Raw genomic sequence first — 12,832 nt, forward strand, 5'->3', positions numbered from 1 at the left:
GTGCATGATTTTTTTCGATGTAGATCACTTTCGCGGTGTTCTAGGCGCTATAATTGTACCCACATACCTATAATATCTCCTGGGGGCGATAACGCAGAAGTTTATAGGAATTGTCATGGGTGGTTTTCGTTAAAAGTTCGTTATTTGTGTTGCTAGGCTCAGGTCCCTAAATATTGTAGCAAGATGGCCAGGATATGCTCATGGTAGCAATATCTTCATTAATTAATTCACGTGTGCATGCCCATTTTGAAACAGGACGATGGCTATCAGTGTTGTCGTTACCTGGTGACTCCAGTATTTCATGCCAAAACAGCTGCAGAGCATGCTTATAATCGAGCTACCGAGCTCGATAGCTGCAGTCGGTTAATTGCAGCCAGTATCCAGTATTCGAGAGCTAGTGGGTTCAAACCCCACTGTCGGCAGCCCTGAAGATGGTTTTCCGTGGTTTCCCATTTTCACACCAGGCAAATGCTGGGGCTGTACCTAATTAAGGCCACGGCCGCTTCCTTCCCACTCCTAGCTCCTTCCCATCCCGTCGTCGTAATAAGACCTGTCTGTGACGGTGCGACGTAAAGCAACTTACAAAAAATAAATGTATATATATAATCAAGCCCATGAAGCAACCAGGTCAGCAATAGAAAGAACATTTGGGGTTGTGAAAAGACTGTTTCCTCGTCTCAGTATGGGGCTAAGAGTGAAGTTACTTCGTGTTCCGGTAATCATAGTTGCAGCATTCGTCTTGCACAACGGTTGCTGTAAATGCAGTAGATGAGGTCGCTGAAAGAGATGAGGCTGTGTTCGCTGCAAGAAGAGCATGCGAAGAAATTCCAGTAGGCCTACCTGCTGCAAATGAAGTTCATGGAAGAGAAGAAACTGCTATAAGGACATCAGTTATTAATAATGTATTTAGGTAAGAATATTTGCAAGAAAATATACATGATACTGTATAGGCTTTTGGGCTTATGCCGTGTCAAGAAAATAAGGTGAAATTTTAACGTTTCGCAGGGAACTTTGCTCTACGTCCTCATTAGAAATCTCGACTGTCCACGAGAAAGGCTTCTTAAACAATGATACTTTAAATTTGGACATTATAATTGAAGTGGAAAATGGTCTGGTGGTGAATGAACGTACCATTTTTCCACTTGTACAATTTACTCTTTTATTTACTACTATAGAAGTAGTGTTCATTATTCGCGGAGTAGTGTTGTGTTTGTGTGTCTTCTTTAAAGAACTCTAAATGGATAAGGTTATGTGCGATAGGAAACGGGGGGGAAAAACGTAAGCGAAAAAGATAAATGCTTGTTAACAGAGATGATGACGATCTATGCAAAGGATATAGGGTGTAAGAAACACAACATAAAGATGCTGGATAAGAAAAGAAACTCGTGGAACGCCTGAATTTGGTATTGTTAGTGATGGCTCTGTTTTTCCAGATCTGGATCATTTTGCAGTTACATGTGCCATTGCAAAACACCTCCTGATCTCATCCGAGCAGCCTCCGTTGCTCATTGACATGGCATTGACTAAAATGAATCTGCTCACCACCTCCAAGCCTATTTGTCTCAGGTGTGGCAAGTTGTTGTTTGCCCGGTTCACGATCATGACCTATGTCTTGCCAATGTTGATCTCCATTCCACACTCCCTGCTGGCTCTTGTGGGCTGGTCCATGATAATGTCCGCCTCCCTGGCACTGTATACTACGATGAGGGTACCGTCTGCATACCTCAAATTGCTGATCTTTTCTCCTACTCTTTCACCTTCCCAGTCTTCCTGCATCTTCCTCATAATGTGATCAGAGTAGATTTTATAGAGCAGAGATGACAGGTTGCACCCTTGTCTGATGCCAGCCACGTTCTTGAATGGTCCCGAGAGGGTATTGTTGATGCTAACATGGGCCCTGTTGTTTTGTCACTAACTGCATTTAATTCATCCACAAACTGTATCATAGGTTATGTTATGTTATGCCATGCCTTTTCATAAATTGGACACACTGAAATTTACAATACCAAGAATGTTCGCCACTTCACGCAACATTTTCCATTAGTGCACTCCACCAATTGGAATGCCTGTGGCTCTTGAAGTTTCAAACTAACTTTTTACTCTATATTTGTCCAATTCTTCGCTTTTGGAATATGACACCTATTTAAAAAATAATAATTTGTTGGTCCCCAGAATGAATCAACTTTTTACGAGATTTGAACCTTCTCTTCCCTAGTGAAAATTCTCCTTTACTTCATATTTTCCCCATTATTAGCCGAAAAAGCAAACCCCCAACAATAAAGCAATTACAAAGGAGAAGAATAAACGTAGATCACGGCAAATGACTTCTGCTGCTTGACTTGGATGAGAACAAACACGTAACAAATAACAGAAATACTGTCTACATGCGAATAATACATACCATCAAGGGTTTCCAGGAGAAGGAAAAGAGGAAAGGTAATAATATCTGGACATGAGAGGAGGAAGCAACAAAGTGAAAGGATGTATAAGTATTGGAAATCAAGAAAAGTATTAAGATTAATGCACGGGGTTACTTTCAGTGGTCCTTAGATGGCCAAAATTGAAGAAAGAAGACGACATACCATTGAATAATCTCCGCACCCTAATTTTAGGAGAGAATTTAAAGAAAATGAAATTGTCTTTACTTCATGTTTTATTCGCGAGAAATTGATCCTGGGATTATACACTCCAAAATGGATTCAATTTGTTGGGTAGGCAACCTGCTCATCAGAATTATCGTGCGGGTTGTGTAGTGTCCCCTTTTGTTTGTAATCAGCTCGTTTCGCCCGTGTGTGTGTGTGTGTGTGTGTGTGTGTGTGTGTGTGTGTGTGTGTGTGTGTGTGTGTGTGTGTGTGTGTGTGTGTGTGTGTGTGTGTGTGTGTGTGTGTGTGTGTGTGTGTGTGTGTGTGTGTGTGTGTGTGTGTGTGTGTGTGTGTGTGTGTGTGTGTGTGTGTGTGTGTGTGTGTGTGTGTGTGTGTGTGCGCGCGCGCGCGCTGTCCGATTTGGTCATCATGCCGTGGTTACTCAAAGCATTATATATTAGTTGCAACACCTGAAACTGTGCATAATGTGAACTCTTCACAAAATACGCAAAACTCATGTTCCATCAGATCAAGTGTAAATTTCAAGGGTACGCCAAGATGTAATGTAAGCTAAATACTGAAACAAATGATAAAAGAGGAAGGAACGTAACTCGAAGAACACAAATGAAAGAACTAAATAAGCTAAACTAACAGAAAGCACGGGAATGGTATTTATGGACTGCGGTGTCAGGTGACTGCTTAACTTCTTAACTGGGTTTGTTGTTTGTCCAACCCTTGTCCTGTTCCCCTACAGGGTCGGGTATGAGGTGAGATGAATCTATCGTGGCGGGTTTTTATGACCGGATGCCCTTCCTGACGCCAGCCTCATGTTAATGAGATGAAATGAATGACGTGATATATGATAGTAGGGAGAGGGTGAAACCCGGTGCCAGCACATAGCCTACTCCTGTCAAATAGCACCAAGGGGTCTGCTCAAGGCTTAACATTCCCATCCGACGGACGAATCACCATCAACAGAGTCATATACCCTCACTCCATATGAGCACTACAGAGAGGTTTGGAATTTAATGCAGGCTTTTGGCATGCAATCTAGTGATTATAAATTGTATACCACCACCTCCCCTACCCTGTCAGCCAACATTCTGATTGTTAAAATTTTTTCGACCAATGGGACTTGAACCAGCTAACCTCGGTGTCAGACCATTTTGACTTCCACGCCTTGATCATGGCCACCAGGCAGGCTTTAACCTCTTAACTGGGTATGACGTATATATTCGTACACTGAATGTATGAATGTATACGTATTCGTCTTGTACTGCGAATATCTCCAGGGTATGACGAGCTACTTTGCTGCGTCATTGCGTCTTAATTTATATTTTTCCCGCACGCTGCCAGCAAACACTACATGTCATGCTTCTTGAAGCTTATTATTTGTTTTTATTTTACAACTGCGGTGCTACTTGTCTGCAGTAGGCCAAATATCGCAGCATCTAGTTCAAAGCGTAGGTTCAAAACTCTTGAAGAAGATGAGATTGTTCAACACTTTGTGACGATTTTTAACTTCTCAGAAATCTGAAGATGAGTGGTCTGATACAGATGAAGGTGAGTCTGATAGTGGCAGTGCTTCAGAGAATGGGAATGAAGAACATGTTGAACAACATGATGAATCGGATAAAGGCGAAGTGCTACACATGTTTTAACCTTCCCTGCCGCGTGGTGTTTCAGGTCAGAAATTCGTATTTTCTGGTGCTAGTGGTGTAACTGTGGACTTCGACGATGAATTCAATGTTTTGGAATATTTGGAACAGTTCATAGGTGATGATATGTTTCAACTTATTGCCGAAGAGACCAATGTGTATGCTAAACAGTTTTTAGAAACCCGCCAGAAATTTGTATTTTCTGATGCTAGTGGTGTAAATGTGGCCTTCGACGACGAATTCAATGTGTTGGAATATTTGGAACAGTTCATAGGTGATATATGTTTCAACTTATTGCCGAACAGACCAATTTGTATGCTAAACAGTTTTTAGAAGCCCATCCGAACTTGAAACCATAGTCACGAGCGAGAGATTGGGTGTATACGAATCCAACAGAGATAAACTCTAATTGGACTTTAATGCTGCAGGGGATAGTTCATAAGCCAAATAACAGTATGTACTTCTCAAAATGGGAAAGTATCGCAACCCCTTACTTTTCGAAAATTATCTCTGAGAAAAGATTTCATCTTCTCCTGAAGTCCCTTCATTTCTCTGACAGTTCCAAATTTCATCCTAACCTGCACAACAAAAAGCTCTATAAAATTCAGCTGGTAATTGATCACCTACAGTCAAGATTTTCTTCCTGAGCAAAACATATGTGTCGATGAGTCCCTGCTTCTGTGGAAAGGACAGTTTGGCTGGGTGCAATTTATTCCATCGAAAAGAAGCAGATTTGGCATAAAATTCTATAAACTTTGTGGAAGTGGGTGTGGTTATCTGCAGAATTTTGTAGTTTATACTGGCAAGGACGCAGTGTATGGTCAAAGATAACCTGGTGAGAATATTTCGTCCAGAATTGTACTATAACTTACTCACAACCTTCTATATAAAGGATATTGCCTCTATCTTGACAACTGGTATACTAGTCCAAGACTAGTTGACACATTGTGTAGCAGAAATACTGATGTGGGGACTATGAGAATCAACAGAAAGGAATTCCCAGACACAGTGAAGAGGGCCAGACTGCAGAAGGGGGAAACAATTGCAGCCTTTCATAAAAAGCAAATGATCATGAAATGGAAAGACAAAAGTGATGTTACCATAGTCAGCACAATCCATGATGACAGCATGAGCGATGACCTGACAAGGAAAGGAGTAATCCATAAATCATCCCTTGTTCTAGATTACAACAATATGGGAAAAGTGGATAAAAATGATGGCCAGGTTCCCAGCTACATACTTGCCAAAGAACGCCTAATGAAATATTACCTGAAGATGTTCCGTGACCTGATGGATCTGGCGTATTTGAATGTGTATGTAATTTATCAGAAAAAAGGACGCCTACATAGACTAGCCTTTCAACTGACCTTAGCAGAGAACTATTCTTCAGCCGGAGGAGTGGTAGAACAGCAGCCAAAAGGACGTCCTTCCAAAATCGCAAACACGTTCTCGATGACTGCTTGCCCGATTTTGTTCCGGGTACATTGAAGAAGAGACCCACTAGAAGATGTGTAGTGTGTTGGAAGAATGGAAAGAGAAAAGATTCCATGATGTGGTGCCCTTATTGTGAGAAGGCACTTTGTGCTGCACCGTGCTTCAGGCAGTTTCATACAGACAAATCACTGCAGTTCTAGTTAGGTAAATGACGTAACTGACCATGAAGTTAGTAAAATCTTTCACAATGTCACTAGCATGATGTGTAATTCATAAATATTCCTTTCTTTTATTTGTTTTAATTTTAGGTGCTAGCATATGAACAAAACACTCAAATTTCAACCAGGTAAATGACCTTGCAGGGGCTGCCTGGCCGAGGCAATATAGGCGTGCTCGGTTCGCCCGGAAGGACGTGGGTTTGATTCCCTGGCAGGAAGTCGTCAAATTTAAGACGCGAGATTTCCACTTCCGGACGTGAACATGGCCCGAGGTTCACTCAGCCTACACCAAAAATGAGTTCCAGGTTAATTCCTGCGGGCAAAGGCGGCCGGGCGTAGAGCTAACCACTCTACCCCATCAAGTGCCGAGGTTACGGATGGTGGAAGCCTTTACCTTCCACCCCTCCAGTGGCCTCCATGGCCTGTATGGAGATGACTTTGACTTTAAATGACCTTGCAGTTAATGAAAAATAGTTCAGAATGTCACATGCACGATATGATATTTATAAATACCCTTTGCTTTTATTTGTTGCAACTTTCGTCTGTAAAATATGGGCCAAACTCTCAAATTCCAACCAGCTAAAAGACCTTGCAGTTAATGTAAAAATGCTTAAAAATTTCTCTAACATTAAAATGAATTAATTAAAACTCCTTTATTTTACATTTTGTATCACAGATGAATAATATTAATGATATTGCTAACTTTTCTGCCTATCCTGACGTGTAACAATAATCTGCTGAAAAAATACACAGGGGAGGTTACACCGAGCACATCATAATACCCAGTTAAGAGGTTAAAGGAGGGGATATGAACACAGGCTTTATATGGAAATTTATCAGTTCCATAGAAAAATATTTGTTTATTGAGTTGGCTGCTAAATGAAGGTCTTTAAAGTCTTCCAACACTGGAAAATCATTGTGCCGATTCAGTATGCTTCTGCTAATATTGTAGCCGTCTCTAGGCAATTCATTCCATTAAAAAACTGAGGTTTCAGCCTTGCATAATACAGGAATTGGGTTTGTTGCTCTCATATCAATAGCTCCTTAGTTGATTTCACACTGGGCTGAGTGACTCAGACGGTTGAGGTGCTGGCTGGCCTTCTCAGTCCGGTGGTATTTGAAGGTGCTCAAATACATCAGCCTCATATTGGTAGATTTACTGGCATGTAAAAGAACTCCTGCAGGGCAAAATTCCAGCACCTCAGCGTCTGTGAAAACCGTAAAAGTAGTTAGTATGACGTAAAGCAAATAACGTTAAAATGATTAGTTGTTTTCACGAGAATGGGCGAGACTTAGCCCAGGATTAACATCCATGGACTAGCTGGTAATTAACCTGAGGTCTTGAGGTAAAAATACACGCTATGCCTACATCACCAGGCCAGCAGTATTGCAACACATTAACGTCAAAATAATGAACGATTTAGGGAAAGTGTAGAAAATTGTTGCAGGGGAATTTTGATCTAGGATTCTAGGAGAGGGAGGTATTGTAAAAGAAACAATAGAAATGAAAGAAGCGTAGTACTTTTGGTAAAGTAATTTTTACTATCCTTTTAATATCAAATGAACATACATATAAAATGTTTTGTTGTGGATGAACTATATTTTGATAATTATTGAGTCTGAAAAGAAAGAAATGAATGAAAAGATTATGCAATACTAGGCTCACTTTTTTTTTTTTAAGCAACTATACAAACGGCTACTCTGCCCTGGCAACAGGTATACTTATTTGGATTGGGTGCTCCTGGCTTTAACCCTTTTGATGCCAGGCTGTAATGTGGTTGCGCTAAGAATGCCAAGACAATTTTAATGAAAATGTGCTATTCTCCTTACATTTTTGGAGGCAAATCCCTGTTGTTGTTGTTGTTGTTTTGTTTTTTTCCTTCCGTAGCACAGAGGTGAATAGAAAACATGTCAGTGTGACTATAACTGCTGTAGAGTTTTATTTTTTCATTTCAAAGTGTATGCATTCTTACTCTTTTTTAAAAATATTCACCTAATCTTTACAAAATTATGCACATGCAGGTTAAATACACAGTAACTTCTTCCTTACTTCGAACACTTGTCAGTCGATAAATTATTTTCTAATGAATCACTTAATGTTAAAACATTGCGTATTTTAATCATCTTAAATTTATACCTACCCATCCTTACACTATTGGATTTAAATAAACTTATAAACAAGCAAGTAACACGAAGCGGCAGAGTGCAGGGATACCATGCGTGTAACTTACAATGCAAGTATGGAGGATGAGTTCTCCACCTAAACAATACTTTATTTTACATAGTGTCAATATTATTTACATAAAAACAGTACTGGTTTCGACCCGTAAATAGGTTATCTTTTGCTGCTAGAGAATCTACTTAATAGCGACTGTACAGAATAAATACTACTAAAATTAAAATTAAACAAGAGTGTCATTAAATAAACATGATACCACTATTCTAAAATTACTTAATGTTAAGATATATACATATGGCACAGTTTTGGGGTTAACAGGGTTATTTTCAAATATTACATTAACTGAGGCTGGAATCGGATACAGTTCTTAGAGTTAATTAAGATGAAACAGAAACTAATATATTGAGCAAAGGACCTAAACACAATTGGGCAAACACATCAACCTTCTATAACCTTACAACCATCATTGCTGAAACTGAATATGCCCTAAATAAGGTCCCCCATGATTTACGCGATGAGATCAGAAACGAGGTTAAGAAGAAATTACCACGATACATAAACAAGATTAACAACAACAACAACAACAACCCGAAAAGCAAAACTGATAACGCTCAGCTCAGGAAACTCAAAGACAAAATTAAGCAGAACAATCTATTAATAACAGAGGCAGACAAAGGTAATACGACAGTCATCATCGACAGAAACGAATACATCTCTAAAACTAAACAATGTTTCCTAGACGACAGCTTTCAAACCAAAAGAAAAGATCCAACTGCCAGTATCCAAAGAAATCTAAAAACATTACTGAAAAACACCCACTTTCTCCTTTACGAGCAGGAAACTACGAAGCTAACCATAATGAATCCACAACTGCCGACGGCGAAAGCCTACCCTAAGATCCACAAAGATAATGTACCCATGAGGCCGATCATAAATTATAGATCAAGCCCGACATATAAATTATCATGCTTCATACAAACATTTCTCGAAAAACACTACACATTCTTAGCCAAGAAATCAGTACGAAACTCAATAGAATTCTGTAACATCACCAAAGAGCTGAAAATCGAACACCACCACATCCTAGCATCATATGACATCATTAACATGTACCCTAACATACCCACACAGAAGACGATATGACTAATAGAATCAAATTTTTAAAAAACACAGTAATCTAAGCATCCTCGAAATAGAAGAATTCATTAACTTACTAAAATTTGTCCTAAACAATAATTACTTCAGATTCCATGACAGTATGTACAAACAGCAAGGCCTTCCCATGGGTTCTCCAGCCTCAGGAATACTAGCTGAGATCTACATAGACCACTTAGAACACTCAGAAATTAGCAAAATTAACAATATATCATTCTGGTCCAGATTTATAGACGACATCTTCGTCGTTATAGACCGCAGGTCCACAAACGAAAACAACATACTTGAACAGCTAAACAAAATAGATCCACATATAAAATTTACTATGGAAACTGCGAAAGATCACACTTTGAACTATCTTGACTTATCTGTCACTAAAAATGAAGACCACTTAACATACAAAATCTACAGGAAACCTACACAAACCTCCAACACAATAAAAATTGATTCCACTCACCCAAACGCACACAAAAATGTGGCATACTACAGCATGATTTACAGAGCTTTCAACATACCTCTCTCTCAAGAAGAATTAAAAAAGGAACTGAACATAATTCACGAAATAGTTGAGCGTAATGGATACAACAGAAACATGATAAACAAAATCATTCACAAAATAAAACATCAACTGAAATCTAAATTAAGCAGAAACAGTGAAACTAAGAAAGACTACGCACTTTTTACATTTAACAACACCCACATCCACCCCATAACCAATATTTTCAAAAAACACAATCTAAGAATAGCTTACAGAACCTCACATAACAATGCTTCTATCTTACACAACACTAAATCAGTCAATGAAAAAACAAATACAGCCACTCAGGAGTATACCGCATAAAATGCAATGACTGCTAAGCTAGCTACATTGGGCGCACAGGCAGATGTTTTTCTATCCAATACAATGAACACATCAACACCACTAAATATAATCACTTTTCATCCACAGGGCAACATGTTGAGGAACACAAATATACCAATATTGAGAATGACATGGAAATTTTAAATATAAACCCCTCAGGCCCATTGCTTAATATAATGGAAGATTTATACATCAACATGAACCAATACGCTAATCCCAACTTCAACTTAAACGAAGTTGCAGATAAAACAAACATCCTTTTCAACATAGCCATACCCTTTCTAAAAGACACACATTTAAAAAGAATCGGCAAACAAGGGCCCATACACGCCCCATAATACACGCCTCACTCCACATCACCCCCTCCACAAGCCGCTCCCCACTACCTCTCTTTCTCAACGCTACGATAGCCACACGACGTACACGCAACATTGTGCAGCACGCTCTTAACCATGCTCAAGGACATATCTAGCTCACACGTAAGTAACACACACACACACACACATAACGTATATACAACCTATTTAACAGGCACTCTCTATTCTTCTTCTTCATAGTACCGTATCAGGTCCCCCTGATATTGGCGATCACTGTGGCGAATGCAGAACGATCTCTAGCTAGGTGGAAAAGTCTTTCAACACTGTGAATTCCAGTCCATTCTTTGATGTTTCCAAGCCATGATGTTCGCCTCCTCCCGACACCTCTTCGACCCTGTATTTTGCCTTGTACAATCCGCTGTAAGATGAGGTAACGGTCATTTCTAAGGATGTGGCCAAGGTAAGAGATCTTCCGGAGTTTTATTGTTTGAACGAGTTCCCGACTTGCTCTTGCCCTTCTGAGTACTTCTTGGTTCGTTAGTCGTGCAACCCACGAAATCCTGAGCATCCTACGGTGGATCCACATTTCAAAGGCTTCCAAGCGTTTCACTGATATGTTCTTGAGAGTCCATGTTTCCACACCACATAGCAAGGCTGACCATATATAGCACTTGACCATCCTCTGTCTAAGTTTTAAATTTAAGTAGTCATTGCAAAAGAAAGATTTCATTTTTGTAAATATTATTCGTGCTATTGCTATCCTCTGTTTCACTTCTCTCGGGATCAAGTTGTTCAGTGACAATGGCACCCATATATTTAAAAGTGGTTACTCTCTCAATCTGTCGGTTGTAGTTTGATTTCCGATTCGGACAACGGCCTTTTGTCTCCAGTAAAGGTTTTCAATAATGCGGATATCTTTGCTGTCAACTCCTATATCCTTTAGGAGTTCTACAAGTTTTGGATGTTGTACTCTGTCAAATGCCTTTTCAAAATCAATGAAACAAGCAAACACTTCTTGCTGTTGATCTAGACTGTTCTGAATTAGGATATTTAGCGCAAACAATGCTTCCCTTGTACCAAACAAATTTCTGAACCCAAACTGTGTTTCGTCGAGGTCTTGTTCACACTTAGTCTTGATTCTGTTATGTATTACACGAAGGAATACTTTAAGTGTGTGGCTCATGAGGCTTATTAGCCTATAATCATTACACTTGCATGCCTTTTGCTTCTTTGGCAACGTGATGAATGTAGATAACAGCCAGTCAGATGGGATGTCTCCAGTATTATATATAGTATTGAACAACTTTACCAAGAATTGGATATTGTCTTCGTCAATCATTTTAAGAAGTTCTACAGGGATGTTATCTGGACCTGGTGATTTCTTGCTTTTTGAAACTTTCACAGCATACAGCACTTCTGATTTAAGAATGTCAGGGCCTTCACAATTAGCTCGTTGGTTAAATTCCTCACCTCTCTGATCACAGAAAAGTTCTATCAGATAATTTTCCCAAGTATTTAAAACTTCTTCTTCATTAATAATAGGCCTGTTTGTAACACCAACCAGTACAGAAAGGTTACGTTTTCTGTACATGCCAGCTATTTCCTTTAATTTTCGATGTATATTGAACAGATCATGTTTAGACTGAAAGATTTCCATTTCCACACATTGTTCTTTCATCCAGTTCTCTTTCGCAGCACGTATTTCTTTCCTTATGTGGCGTTGTAATTTTTTGTATTCCTCTGCATCATTTTTTACTAACCTTCGTTGTTCCATTAGTTCAAAAATATCATCTGTCATCCATTTCTTTTTCTTCATTGGATGTATCTTTTGATCTTTGTTTTGAAGAAGTATCTCTACCCGACTTTTAAACTGATTCCATAAATCATTTGCTGTTTCACAGTTATTGGTATTGATTTCTTTTAAATGCCTATTCAAATCCTGAGCAATTTTCTGCCGAGCTTCACAATTTTGCAGATTACGTGTATTTAGTACCTTTCTTCTAGGCTTATTCTTCATGATTTTCGGACGAACTGTTACGTCAGCTATCAATGGATTATGATCCGAGGAAATATCTGCACCTGGGTATGCTGCGACTCTTTTGATGGAATTTCTGAAACGCTTATTTATCAGAATGTAATCAATTTGGTTCCTTTTCTTCTTTCTCAGATTTTTTAAAATTACATGAGGGAACACAAGTATGAAGAGAGGAGCACCCACAGTCAGCTTTCACTGATTTCAATATGTCACGCACAGCAACGTAAACCTCATTAAGGAAGTCTAATATAAACTAGCCTGATCATTGATATAGACTGAGTAAGAGCTATGTATCTGTAAACAGGTTATTAAACCTCTTATTCTAATGAACACGACGTCCCCGCATATTTGCGGCCCAACAATGCACCTTGAATAACCGTTGGACATGGTAC

General features: G+C 39.2%; 1 protein-coding gene across 2 annotated transcripts in view; it reads left to right on the forward strand.

Moving 5' to 3' along the window:
• CtBP (C-terminal binding protein) overlaps positions 1 to 12,832 on the forward strand; it is a 381,638-nt gene that overhangs the window by 284,725 nt on the left and 84,081 nt on the right. The window lies entirely within an intron of this gene.

This window comes from Anabrus simplex, chromosome 7, assembly GCF_040414725.1.
Source record: "Anabrus simplex isolate iqAnaSimp1 chromosome 7, ASM4041472v1, whole genome shotgun sequence".
Taxonomy (NCBI): domain Eukaryota; kingdom Metazoa; phylum Arthropoda; class Insecta; order Orthoptera; family Tettigoniidae; genus Anabrus; species Anabrus simplex.